The following is a 14935-nucleotide window of genomic DNA, read 5'->3' on the forward strand; positions in this document are numbered from 1 at the left end:
CACCCTTCGCTAAGACACAACTGGTGTGGCCCAGTGGAGCCCTCTCGGTGGTGGCATCTATACTTGGAAACTCCCTGTTCCTTGAGGTTTACCAGGCCTCCTCTTTGCCCTTCTTTTATGGACAAGTTGACTCTGCTGTTCTGTTTAGCATTTTAATTTGATAAACGTGTAGTCTTACTTTTGGTCTTCTGTGTGTGTTGTGATTGTGTATGGTGGTTGTGTATTGTTGGTTTTAAGTGGTTGGTTCAGTTATAATGATTTATTGTAAATCGCAGTTTTACCTGCCTAGTTTTTGTTTTTCATTTTTACTGTACCCTGGCTTGAGTGCCAACTTTTGAAAGAAAGGCAGTATATAAATCTGATAAATGGTCAAGTCAATTATCATGCAAAGTAGTAGAGCATCACAAAGCCAGGATCAAGAATGATCTCTTGGTCCAGTATAATGTACTGGGCTGTTAGCACACATGAACTGATGCTTTATTTATATAAGAAGTTATGCCATAGTTTCTATCCTACATAAATAGTTATTTAACAGAGAATCTACAATACATAAAAATTCCTAAAAAATTACTGGAGTGCCCTGATGCTTTGGGGGTTGGGTCATAGTTAGCACCATGGGGCCCTACCACCCAACCCATTTTGGTGTCCCTAGACTCCCTAGGCACTACCCTTGGATAATTATGGGGCTGCTTGAAATTCCTATTATTCCCTATGGCGGGGAAGGGACAGGAAAAAAAAATCCTAAGAAATCAGGTGCCCTACTGCCTTGCAGGTTGGGTGGTAGGCAGTACCCATGGTGACTGCCACCCAATCTGCTTTGGAGTTCCTCAGCATGCCACTACCCAAATACCAAGCACAAACTACAGGAGAAACACAAACCTAACCAAGGCTTTAAGAAAGCAGAAACCAAACTATCTATTTATTTATTTATTGTTTGTTTGTTTGTTTGTTTGATTGATTGATTTCTATACTGCCCTTCCAGAATGGCTCAGTGTGGTTTACATTAAAACAAAACTAAAATCAATTAACTATTAAAATTGAAAACTGTAAAAACAATATAAAACCATTATTAAAACAATTAAAACAGTATTTAAAACCCTGGAAAAACCAGGCCAAATCTTTATGATTTAGAAAACAGTTTAAAAACTGAACAACTACAACTACCTACAAACCTAGACTCAGCAAGCCACAAACCTAACTAAACACCCACAACCCAAGCAAACCACTAACCAAAACTTGACAAACAACAAACACAAATTACAAAAACAGCAAGCATTTATTTTTTTTAAACCACAGACAGAGCTTAAGGAACTTTAAAACAATGAACCTACTGAGAAGTCATCTTTCTTCTATTTGTGCATGCTAAAATAAAAATAATTATGCCTCAGACTAAGGGACTACTGCCTTAGTCATATTGGAGCCATTTGACAGTGACAATGAAGCCCCACCTGAGGTTTGGCTTCCTAGTTAACCTTTTCTTGGCGCCCAATAATGTTCACTACTTAACCCACTGTGTGTGCCACATCTATCGCCTCCACATGCAGCACGGCCCACTGGTGCCCTACTGCACAGGAGGGTCTGACCAAAGCAATAGCAGCAGATGTGTCCTCTCTCTCCAGCCCCCCCTCCCGTGTGAAGTGAGGGACAGGAAAGCAGTATGCATTCCAAGGATGTATCTATAATTGAGCGGATGGGTTCAAAGAACCCAGGGCCCCCAGCTACTGGAAAAACCCCCTGTTTTCTTCATTATCTCCCTCACTCTGAGGGGCCACCAGGAAGGGGGCAAACACAGGCCCCCTCTCCCCTGCTACACTCCTGGTGCATTCCACTGATGCCGGCCCTGCTGCCTCCAACATGTGCGACAAAAGCTCCCTGCATGCCTGGTACAGGAAGGGGACCACTGTCCTGCAGAAATTTGGGGGTCACAACTGCACAAGTTAAGCATGCATATCATCAAGAAACTTAAGCTTACCTAACTGTGTTGGATTATTGTACCTTAACCATACACCTGGACTATATTATAGCTTGGTGGGATATGCCACATACTGAAGGTGTGACTGAGGCTTAGAAGTTAAAGTAAGCATAACACCCAAATCAGAAGGAAATGGTCCGGGTGTGGCACATATTGATTGTGGCAGGGAAATGGTCCATTAGGTATGTCATGCTCAGATAAGTGGTTATGAATATTCAGGCTGCTATCTGCTTTTACAAATAGAATAGAAACAGCTGGTGGAAAAGCAGTTTTGTACATGGATGCAGAGGTGGTAGTACAAAAACTGGGACATTTAATTCGACTAAGCAGCTGCCACTTAGTGCAAGCTGAACAAGATGTCTGGATAAGTGTTTGGTTTCCTTGTGCAGAAATTTCATGCAAGCTGTTTGCATGTGGAAAAATAGTCCTTCAGCGAGCAGTATTCAGCTTCCACAAGGGAAAGATGTTTGGATTTTTGCCTAATAAATATACAAATTTTGTCTTTATTCTAGTACTTATGGTTTTTCATACTGGGAAATCTCTTAAGTGTTTCTCAGTCATTTTATCCTATCTATAAAACGTGGGAAATGACACCTGTGTTGTTTGGAAATTATTTTATACTTAGAATTGGAAATACATGCCAAAGATTATTGTATAAATAAATACATTTCATTATTACCACTAAAAAGCACGGATCTCTGGGGTGAAACATGGCAACATTTTAATTGCCCACAGCAGGACCACAGTAGAGTTCAGGACAGCATGTAAGGGAGGATATTAACGCAGCTGAAATTGCCAGGAGAACTTGGTGTATTTTCGAGTGCCATATGATCATTGCTCCCGAGAGTCATTAGGGAAATTCAGTGAGTTAAGTAACTCCCTTTTGTAATGTAATTGGACTAGGGATTTCCTTGTCCTAAAAGCTGGAAGGGTAGAGGTACAATGTATGTGTTTAAAACACTGTATGTGTTATACTATGTTTAAATTGACATGCAGAATAGGAACATGACTTTTAAATAATAATGATACCTACGTTTCTGAGAGAAAGTTGATGTGTTTTGCTGTGGGTGCCCATGGATTAAGCACTGCCATCCAGCTACCAATTCCCCCCCAATAAAAAATAAATATGGACATAAGGAATATGGACACAGGAATTATTGCCTATTCCAAAGGCAAGTGAACATCTATGTTTTTGCTAGACCTGTGCAATATCAGATTGGGGATGTCAGACATGGCCTGACATGGGCCAGGTCAGAGGGTGTCGGGGACACTCCGACCCTAATCTTGTGAAGCCTAGTTTGGGTCAGAGTTATTTCACACTGCTTGGGGAACCTCAGAGCATTCTGGAGCGCCAAATCGTGGTGGGAGTCTGCATTTTTCTCCCAAATGTGGCTATGGGTGGGTGGGGGGGAAACCATCTTCTGGCATCCCAATTATAGACCCAAAGATGATTAGTAGCACTGTTAATCTTGACACCATCACTTCTCTTTTAGGGCAGATGTGCAAGGATCTGATTTAGGAAGATTACCATGTGCCTGATGGTTTGGGTTTAAAATCTTTTTTAAAAAATAATTCAATACCCTTGCAATCTGATTGCATTCAGCAAGTGAGCCCTGTGTCCGTAATAAACATTAAAATGATCTATTTTTGTCATAAACTGTGACTATTCAGAAAATGCACTGTAAGAGAAAGCAGTGTACTCCACAGCCCTCAGTAACACCTTTTCAGGTGACACAGAGGGCTTCCTAGGTAAGGGATGAGGGTGGTTTGTCAAACATTCCCCTTCCCTGGAGCAACAGTACAGTTAGTCTGGAAGTCTGTTAGCTTGCTCCTCTTGCTGCACTACAGCTTCCTTGCTCTAGTCATCAACTACTAATTGTAATTTTTCTGTTCTACATTTCTTTCCATTTCAATACCAGTTTCTGAATTATTCAAATCTTACATAAATATTTGCTGGGTGACCATGGTACATAGCACCTCATTTGTGTGGTTTTGGTTTTTTCTCTCTCCCTCATTTTACAGTAGTTTTCCAGAACTTATGGTATCACATTCATTTGTGTATAGGATGGCCTCAGGATGGTATTTTTTTTAAAAAAGGATAATATTGAGTTGTTCGTAAAAATAAGTGCTTCCGACTGTGATGTAACCAATACAGATTCTATCCTGTTCCTGCCCAGGGCCTGCCTGTAAGGAGTCTGGCAGGTGTTTGCAGTGGGGACAGGACCACAGACAAATTATATTATTATTATTTCTTGTTTACACAGTCAGACAGGTGTTATTGACTGGTTTGTTTTATCCAGACATCGAGTCCTGCCCAAGGACCTGGGATGGCTGAATTTTATCATCAATACTGTTGGTTATTATAGATATCGTCGCAGAATATAGGCTGTTCCCAGTAAAGCTGCTTTTTGTAATTGGCTGATGGTGATTTCTGTGACCCCTATGGTGTTGAGGTGCTCTTCAAGGTCTTTTGGAACTGCACCCAGGGCGCCAATTACCACTGGGATTATTTTGGTCTTTTTCTGCCACAACCTTTCAATTTCAATTTGTAGATCTTTGTATTTGGTGATTTTTTCTATTTCTTTTTCTTCTATTCTGCTATCCCATGGTATTGCTATGTCGATTATTTTGACTTGTTTTTCTTTCTTCTCGACTACAGTGATATCTGGTGTATTGTGTGGCAGATGTTTGTCTGTTTGTAGTCGGAAGTCCCATAATATTTTTACATCTTCATTTTCTTCAACTTTTTCAATTTTATGGTCCCACCAATTTTTGGCAACAGATAGTTTGTATTTTTTGCAGATGTTCCAGTGTATCATCCCTGCTACCTTGTCATGCCTTTGTTTGTAGTCAGTCTGTGTGATCTTTTTACAACAGCTGATTAGGTGGTCCACTGTTTCATCTGCTTCTTTACAAAGGCGGCACTTGCTGTTTGTTGTTGACTTTTCTACTTTTGCTCTTATTGCATTTGTTCTTAGTGCCTGATGATGATGATGATGATGATGATGATGATGATGATGATGAATAATTCAATTTCTATACCACCCTTCCAAAAATGGCTCAGGGCGGTTTACATAGACAAATAACAAACAAATAAGATGGAACCCTGTCCCCAATGTGCTCACATTCTAAAAAGAAACATAAGATACCACAGCAGCAACAGTCACTGGAAGTACTGTGCTGGGGGTGGATAGGGCCAGTTACTCTCCCCCTGCTAAATAAAGAGAATCACCATGGTAAAAGGTGCCTCTTTGCCCAGTTAGCAGTGTTTATCACTGAAACAGGACAAATCAATGGACAGGAAAAGGCTGGATACAAGGCATCCAAGAACAGCAAGCTAAGCTAATGTTCCAGCATAACCTGGAGCCAATTTAGGACTTAAATAGTCCTGCCATAAGAGTGATGTTTCCTGCTTCACCTCTTCTCTAGGAGCTGTTGGGGCTTAAGGGGTCCATATCCTATTTCTCAAGCACTGGATCCTGAGCAGCTGGGTAGCTTCTTGCATTCTTGGGAGTTCTGAGGAAGAATCCTCAGACTCAGGGAGGCAGGAAGGACCATCCCTCAGGCTGTGCTTGTGCAGGTTGCTGTGCTTCATTACACAGAATGGTACCTTCCAAGACTTTCTGGTGATGCGTGCTGCACCCAGTCGTCCCCATTTTATGTGTTTTCAGATACCCTCCTCTGACAATAGGAGGTCCAATTTCTGAACCATGCATCTTTCAATGATGCACAAAATTGTCTACTTTTTATCCCAGTGGACTATCTCAGACAGCATATAAGTGATCTGGTGCTCTCATGAAACCAAAGAATTCCCAGTTTCTCTCATTATCACAGAAGAGGTCCTTGACTGAAGTGCACAGATACACTTTTACTACTTAAGTATCATAGTAAAGCCATAATTGTAGAAAAGAGCATTTCAACAGGTGTTCTAAAACTGGATTTTGTTGCAATCTCAAGTAAGATCCAAGGACATACATTCTGAACACTACTTGAGTTTTCCATTATGGTTTTATAATTAGTTTAGAAAAAAGTTAACCTTGAAAAATCTGCTGAAAATATTATTCCTGAAACTTGGCCTTTCTTTATTAAGACAGCTGATATAGGGTAGTCTCTAACAGTGTGAACTGTAAGCCATCAAATCCCCAGTTCAGATTTCACCTCAGCCGTTAGCTCATTAGGTGTTCTTAAGCAGGCACTATATCAGTCTCATCCCTCCATCTGCAATATGAATATTGGCTTACATTACAGAGCTGTGTAAGGAGGACTGAGACAAAATATGTGAAGTGCTTTAACACTATAAAACACTACATAAACTCTAAGCATTATTTATTACCAGCATGTCTTAAGGTGCATTAGACAGGAGTCCATACCTGCACGGAAACACTATTTAGGGATTGGACCTTAGATGATGGGCACAGGATCTTTGCTAGTACTGAGCTAGTGCTAATATTTCTAAAGTCCTGTCTCAGTTTCTCCTTTCTTGCCACTAAATGTCTTCTGTGGACTTATTTGCTTTGTGGGTGCTTTGAGAGGACTGTTGGTTCCTCTATTCAAGTTATTGTTTGTTTGTTTTTTGGTATATTTCCCCTCTTTAAAAAGAAAAAAGAATCCCAAACATCATTTTCTTTGCTTAAAACAATGATTTTTTCAAAACAGCTTTTAGGCTAGACTCTTCTGTTCATTGTTTTGTAAGTCCCATTGAAATCAGTGTTACTTAATCTGAGAATGCATGCTGCATTCACACCAAATGATGGCTGCATTTTGATCCATATTTGTTATACATCGTAGTGCTGGCAACTTGGCATGCATCTAGTCAAACCAGCCTACACGAGTGGCCTACATGTAGGCACTTCAGCACAGGTGTGTTGTTAAGTACTGAAAAGATCTGGGACTTGGGCCCACAGGGTGGGGTTCAAGTCCACATCGCTCCTCCTGTTTTGATCATTAAACCTTTTCCTGCTTTCTAAAGGAAGCTTCCAGTTTTTAAAGTCATCAATAATCAAGGCATCCACCAACATTAGGCACTGTGGAGGACTGGGCTCTGAATATTGAGCTAGGGCAACTGCTCGCAGAGCCCATGTTGTCGACGATGCTCCTTTAGCATTTCTATTAAGAGGGATACACCAAAACATGAACCACAAAAAAAAATCATTACAGCTTTTTCAATAAGTGTTCCAACCCTTTTCCCCTCTCTTCACACCCCCCCCCCAGGATAAAATGGTGTCTGGATTGGGTTTTCCCATGGATTAGGAATGTGGCAGGGATAAAGTGCTCCTATTCCTTGCCATGGTTTTCATCAGCAGAGGTACTGATATAGCTGCCATTGCCTTAAAAAAATCATCCTCTCTAATAAAACGCTTGGTGTCCGTCCGTGGACGGGCACCAAGCGTGTGTTCGTGCCTCCCTGCCCTGTTCTGCGCCTGCGCGAAGCGCAGGCGCAGAACAGGGCAAGGGAGACATGAGGGCCGGCACCCGGTGGCCATCTTGGGCGGCCAGAAGCGGCCGCCCCGAAGAAGCCGGGAATGCGGGGAAGGAGGAGACTGGCCGAGGCGGTGGCGAAGCCGCCGCCTCGGCCAGAGGATGCAGCGCGGCCAAGGCGGCGGTGGAGCCGCGCCGCCGAAGCCGGGCGGGGGGAGGAGGTGACGGGGTAAGCCGGCCGAGGTGGCGGCAGAGCCGCCGCCGAGGCCTGGCACCGCCGCCGCAGCCAGGCGGCTGCGAGTCCTTGGGGCCCTTGCCCTTCCGGGGAGACCGGCCGGGAATGTGAGGCGGGGGCGGACCGGACCGGCAGCGGCGCCCCCAGAGTCTGCCCGGCCACCACCACCGCCACCGCCCACTCTCTCGCCCTCCCAGCTGCCCAAATACTCCTTCCCCGCTCCCCCCCCCCGCAAATGATTAAGGGCCAAAACGGCCCAGAAGAATGCCTCCGCGGCCGCCGCCATGGCCGCCAACCGCCCTCCCAGCTGGCCGAGACTTCCTTACCCAGAGCAGCCCGCGACAGTCGGGCGATCAAAAATCCATTTTTTGCGAAGAAGAGAGGAGCTCCGGAACAGAGCTCCTCTCTGTGCTAAGCCAATGCCCAAACTGCTGCTATGGACGCAAAGGACGCCTATTGCGTCCTTTGCATCCATAGCAGCAGTTTCGGCATTGGCTTAGCACAGAGAGGAGCTCTGTTCCGGAGCTCCTCTCTTCTTCGCAAAAAATGGATTTTTGATCGCCCGACTGTCGCGGGCTGCTTTGGGTAAGGAAGTCTCGGCCAGCTGGGAGGGCGTGGGGGGGGGGAGGCCAGAGGAAGTGGGGCGGGGGGGAACTCTCCCCTACTAGCGCCCGTTATCACAACGGGCCTGAAACACTAGTAATTAATAATGCTTTAAATGCCATGTGTACTCTGGCCCACACATCTCAATTTCCATAGGATTCATTAATCCTTGGAAAGAACTGGAGTTGATTATACACCATTTGGGGAGAAAGAAAATTGTTTAAAATGATTTTTTAAAATCATTCAAGTCTAATTTAAATTTATTAAGTCTCCTTTTGGAAATGAAGTTCATGCTCATAGAAAGTCTAGGGAGCTCAATAGAGTATAAGATTAAAGAGGGAACAATCTAATGAACAGGAATGGTTATCATTTTTAGATACTGAAATCCAAATCTGTGGGGGGCTGCATGGAAACTAGGTGGTATAGGAAGCCCATGAAAAAGGAGATTTTAATGAATACAGCATTTAATGAATAGTAATTCAGTATATCCCAGAATTATAAAGGAGCAGATAGTTAAGAATGTAATACAAAGGCCTATAGGTGTATCTTCTAATGAACACATGGTGACATCTATGGAAAAGGCTGAAGAGTTTATTCAAGTTAATAAACTCCCACTATATAGGAGTAGGGGTGTAAAGTTTGTGAAAGGATGGCCAGCTTTAAAAATACATTTTCTAACAGATAGATTTGCATAGGAGGCACAGAAAAGGTAGACATTTAAGGCTAATGTTGTTCATACAGCACCTAAAACATTAAAACAATGGCCAAATTTGGATGTAATGTGAAATCAGAGGTAGACGGACCTGCAGTTTCCATTTGAAACCATGAATCAAATTGCAGACATTCATCCAATCGCAGTTTGGCAGCCTCCGGTTTCAGAGAAGGGTGGCCCCTCCCTTCTCCTCGTCTGCTGAAGCTGTATTCCAGGCACATGTGTGCTACTCGCTTCACAAGACTGAGGCCAGGCTTGGGCCCCCATTCATAGGTAGAGGCCATAGCCCTAACCAGACCACAGCTAGCCCAGACTTTTTTTCAGGAGGCCAGTGGAGGCTTGGATGAACCCCCACCACCACTGATTAGGGATGTGCACAGAACTGACTGGCCCGGTTCGGTTTGAGTCCAGACAGGACTTGAACCTGACCAGGCCAATTCGATCCAGCACCCCGTCGACCCCCTCCCCCCATTCAGTTTGGTTCAGCCAAAATGGGTGTTGCCCTGCCGGGAGGCCAAAAACTGGCTGAACCAGCCCAAGAGGGGCATAAGTAAAGCTGTGGGGGGAGGGGGAACCTCCACAGACCTCCCCCCCCCACTGCTGCCACCTCCAACAACCCCCTGGAAAAGAGTAAGGTGGGGGGATATATATTTTTTACATTGCAAAATGTTCACGAACCCCCCCAACATTCGGGGGGTGTTCTTTAAGGGGTTGGACCAAGCAAGGGGTGGTTCGGTTCAACTCCGGATAGTCAAACCAAACCGGTTCAACATCAAACTAGCTTGACGTCGAGCCGGTTTGCACATTCCGGTTTGCACATTGGCCATGAACCAGAATTTAAAACTGGGGCACTACCTTAAATTATATTCACAAAAGAAATGTACAGAATTTCAATTTAAACAGAATACCTGGGATGCTCAAAGTCAGTATTCATAACTTCTAGAAATGTAGTTAAACAATACACCTGTTTAATCATCCTTCCTCATAGGGGATGCTGATGTATTACTAATATGATATGTTTATGTGTCGCAAGATAGAAAAATTATTATACAGCTTGTAATTTAACAAAGATATTGTCCCCAGCCCCAAGAAGACATGGAGACAGATATTGAGTAATTGGGCCACAGTTTTATTTAATGAAATAAGCAGCATAATGGAATGAATAGGGATAATCACACCCCCACTGACAGTGTGGGCCTAATAAAGGCCGGATTGGACTCCACTGTCCACGACCCACACCTTGTATGGGTGACCCACCCTGGCTCAGGAAGAAAGCAGGTAAACTGGCTCTTTCCCTTCACAGCCAACCCCATCATAAAAGGTGGGGGCGGCCTGGACCCTTCTAGGTCTTCACCCACCCCAGACCGTGCAGCCCAGGGGTTAATGAAGTCCTGAAGCTGGTATCTTGGTGAATCGTCCTCTTTGGGCCGCACAAACCACAAGGAAACGATTGACCAATCAGCCTTCTAAGTGTCCAAGGGTGCTCACCGATGCTCAATTTATCTGAGAGAGCTGGTCTTGTGGTAGCAAGCATGACTTGTCCCCTTAAGTTAAGCAGGATCCACCCTGGTTTCATATGAAAGGGAGACTAGAAGTGTGAGCACTGTAAGATATTCCCCTTAGGGAATGGAGCCGCTCTGGGAAGAGCATCTAGGCTCCAAGTTCCTTCCCTGGCATCTCCAAGATAGGGCTGAGAGAGATTCCTGCCTGCAGCCTTGGAGAAGCCGCTGCCAGTCTGTGTAGACAATACTGAGCGAGATGGACCTGTGGTCTGACTCAGTATATAGCAGCTTCCTATGTTCCTATGTACCACCCAGCCCGCACTGTCCCTGCCACACTGGGAGGTTATCCTAGCTTGAACTCCCTGCCCCACCCCTCTCCAACACCTCCACAAGACCCCTCTGAATATTTTGTAAATACAAGTCACATCCCTCCTCAGACTAGTAAACCCCATCTAGATGAAAAAGGTGGGGAAGATGGGCAGACAGCCCAGGCTGCTGTGACAATACTGCCCACCCCCCACCCACCCCAACTGACACCACCAGCTTGCCAATGGCATTGGAGATTTTTTGTCTTTCAACCCCCCCAACTCTTCAAACTCCACGCCAAACACGGTGCTGTAACCCATAGAGCCACCATAACCGGACACCGGGCATCCAACCCCTTACCGTTGAAAAGTCAGAGGCCCCCTGCTGAATAATGGAGAGGCCAGTCCTCTTGCCTAAGTCATTTTCACCCAAATGAATGATGATAAAATTTGGCCGGGGATGCTTAGCTAAATAATCCCAGAGAGCAGGGAACAACTGATTCCAAACCATGCCCTGCATACTCATCCAAAGCACCCTGGCACTCTTCCCCAAACCAAGTTGGGTGCCCCAATGTGAGGTGCTGGCTCTCTTGAATGCCCAGAAGACCAACGAATGGCCGCAGACAAGGACACGAACTGGAGCCGCTACTCCACCAGCACCTGCCAAGAAAACAAGCAGATCAACACACCAGGAACAGCTGGCAACAGTCAGCGCACGTAGTACCACACAACCTTGGACTTCCAACATCCAATCCTCATGATGGCCTGCTCCTGGAAGCCCAAGTGGCTGGCCGTAGTGGCAGCTCCAATCCAAAAAGAGTGCAGGCTGAACCCCTCAATGGATTCACCTGCTAGTGCGAAGGCTCTTTTCACGACCGTCCAGAACTGAAAGTGAGTAAGTGGATCCCCTCCCTCATGAACAAACAAACAACCCCCGGGTTAGGCCGCAAGGACACATATCACTCCAGCACAGCGACAGGGCAGACCAGGGACCCCTGCACAGCAGACAAATGAATAGATAGCCCCTTCCCTTTCTGGTCGGTCTTTGATGAACGCAGCAAGAGCCGATCTCCACCTTGAAGAAGGAAAGATCGGCATACTGCAGGCAACGGTCCCTGGGGGGACGCCTGCTAAGAGGCAAAACCTCACCTGGCCAAAAGGCACCAAAAAAGGAAACCAAAGCCGCCACCCTAAACAGAGTTACTTCCCAAGAGGACCTGCAGCACGAAGGCAACTGTCTCATAAGGGCCGAAACCAAGTCTAGTGTTAGCGGCCACCTCCGGTTCGGGCAACTAGGGAGCCCCCTGGACCAACCCTTCGACATCCTCCTGACCCAGGGGTCCCTTGAACAATCTCGCACACCCCTGGCCTGAGCCTCAAAGGACAATGCTGACAAGTATCCACTCAAGGTGGACACTGCCCTACCTGCCCTATGCAAGTGAACTAAAAACTGGATCAAGTGATCAACCGTTATGGGCAGGACCTCAGCAAGGCCCTCTCCCCTCCTGAATACAGCAAAGGCAGCTACCTTAGAGGAATAACTCACCCAGGTGCTGGGTGCCAATGAAGCCGCTATGGCCCTCTGAGCATCTACCTGCCAAGTTGCCAGAGGACTGCTGGCATGGGCTGTGGGTGCAGCGCTACCTCAGGTGCTAACTCCCTGAACCTGTCCAACTGAAACTGAGACAGGGCATCAGCAATGTTGTTCTGTAGCCCTGAGACATGCCATGTGAAAAACAAGATGTTAGCGTTAAGGCACTGCAGCACAAAGTCCTGCAGCAGACCCATGACACGCTGTGAGTGAGAGGTCTGGGAATTAACCACCTGGACCACCACCTCATTGTCACACCAAAACTGGACCATAGAGTCGGCAAATTCCCCAGCCCAGAGGTGCACCGCCACAACAATGGGGAAAAATTCCAGGAATGTAAGATCCCGTGTGACTCCCTCACACACCCATTCCACAGGCCAACATGCTACACACCAATGCCCCCTAAAATATATGCCTAAACCTATTCCCCCGGCTGCATCAGAATATACCTGGAGGTCGTCCTCAAGAAGCTTCTCACTCCTCCAGAAGGAAACCCCATTAAAACCCTGCAAAAAGGCTTCCCACATTGCTAAACCCACCCTCACACCATCATTAATGTGTGGTGTGGGGACCTCAGGCCAAACATAAGGTCACACAAATGCCTCAGAAAAGCCCGGCCTGAGACGACAACCCTGCAGGCGAAATTAAGATGTCCAATGACCACCTGCTGTTCCCTCAGCGTGGCCTTGCACACATGCCCCAAAGACCTAATTAAACCTAGCAGGACCACCAACTTCTCTTGCGGTAAGCAAGAGCAGTATGCCACCATATCCAATTCAATCCTCAAGAAGGAAAGCCTGGTGACTGGCACTTCTGTCTTGCCCTGAGCTAGCGGCATGTCCAACTACCCGGACAACTGCATAAAACACTGCAGTAGGGGATGGCACTCAGGGAAATTACCCCTGCCGGCAAAAAGAAAGTCATCTAGGAGTGCACCGTGGAAATCAAGCCCGCCTTTCGCCTTACTGCCCACTCTCAGAATGTGCTAAAAGCCTTGAAGGCCACACAGGAAACCAAGCAACCAAGAGGGAAAGCCCGGTCAAAGTAAAATTTACCTGCATAGGTGAAGCCCATCCTCAAGAAGGAAAGCCTGAAGGCGGACTCGATGTCACACTTGGGCAAGAGGGCACCCACCTCCTGATCCCGCACCTTACAAACTGCCACGTCAAAGGACGTGTAGCATACTGAACACAGATGGTTTGGTATTCTATCATTAACCGAAGACCCTTTGGGGTAGGGAAGGTGATGGATCAGGAAGCAGCCAGGAATGTCAGTGTTATGAACATGTTCTAATGAAAACATGGTGCAATGTAAGTATGCGTGTTGTGTGCATAGCTTAGATGGACATAAAAATGTGGACAATGGAATAAACCAAAAGTTGTGGAACGAGCAACCTGGAAATGAATCAAATACAAAATTAATGGAGAAATGTATGAATAACCTGAAGGAAGGCCAAGTGGAACACCAGGCAGAGCCAATCCATTTAAGAACCACAAAATTAAACAAAGGAAATCAATCCACCCTCAGGGCTCAGAACTAGTAAAAGGTAAAGTGTGCCATCAAGTAGCATCTACAAATGAATCGTTCATCTGTCACTGCAGATCAGAAGTGGGCTGACCTGGGTACTTCTGGAGCCAACTCCATGATGTAAAATATGAATACACATAGACCACATAATGCAGTAAAGTGTTAGCAGTCAGCCTACATATGTAACTGATCTCCACCCCTGCCTTCCAGTAGCCACCTATTTGGTAAAAGGAAGAAAACAAGTATGCTCTATATAACATAAGTAGGCAACCTTGGTATTTCAGCTGTTAAACTACTACTCCCATCATCCCCGGCCACAATTTATTGTGTCTGAGAATGATGGGAGTTGTAGGTCAACAACAGCTGAAGAGCCAATGTTGCCCTATCCCTGATATATAATGAAGGTGTCCCCCACCCCCAGTGCCAGCATAGATTATCCCACAAAAACATAGTACAAAATTATAGAGAAAAGTTGCTAAACTATGTGCCATATGTAAAAAAGAGTTTCTCCACTCCCTAAGGATGCACAACAAGTATTGCTATTGTGGCACACTGGTGACCCTCTACAACAGGGATTCTCAATGTTAGGACCCCAGATGTTATTGGACTTCAACTCCCAAAATTCCAACCAAAGGCCACTGGGGCTGGGGATTATGGGAGTCGAAGTCCAATAACATCTGGGGACCCAATGTTCAGAATCCCTGATCTACAACATTGCTACAATACCACTTCAAAGTCGTGTATTTTCTTAGAATACCTACTTAATAAGTATGCATTCTTCAAGGAAACAAACTGCAAATCCCTTTCTCTGCCAGAATTCATGTGGAGCCATAGCAATGCCAATCCACTCTATTAATCATGTAGGTCATACTGTGCAGCTTTATACTTCCAGTTCAGGGGTTCCACAACCCTTCAATGCAAGCTGCATAAAAGCCTGTAAATTCACTCTGATTTTTTAGAACAATATGTAAACTAGTGTTATATCTTTGCTATGCAATCCTTCATTCAAACCAGAGTTCTATGTCTAACATTGTAAATCTTTACTTCACTTAACATGAGTTAATTTGGTG

The 14935-nt window shown here is 45.4% G+C and overlaps 1 protein-coding gene across 21 annotated transcripts in view; it reads left to right on the forward strand.

Annotated features, from left to right (window-relative positions):
* Positions 1 to 14935, forward strand: part of TENM3 (teneurin transmembrane protein 3) — a 2371016-nt gene that overhangs the window by 728578 nt on the left and 1627503 nt on the right. The window lies entirely within an intron of this gene.

The sequence above is a fragment of the Hemicordylus capensis genome, chromosome 5 (assembly GCF_027244095.1).
Source record: "Hemicordylus capensis ecotype Gifberg chromosome 5, rHemCap1.1.pri, whole genome shotgun sequence".
Taxonomy (NCBI): domain Eukaryota; kingdom Metazoa; phylum Chordata; class Lepidosauria; order Squamata; family Cordylidae; genus Hemicordylus; species Hemicordylus capensis.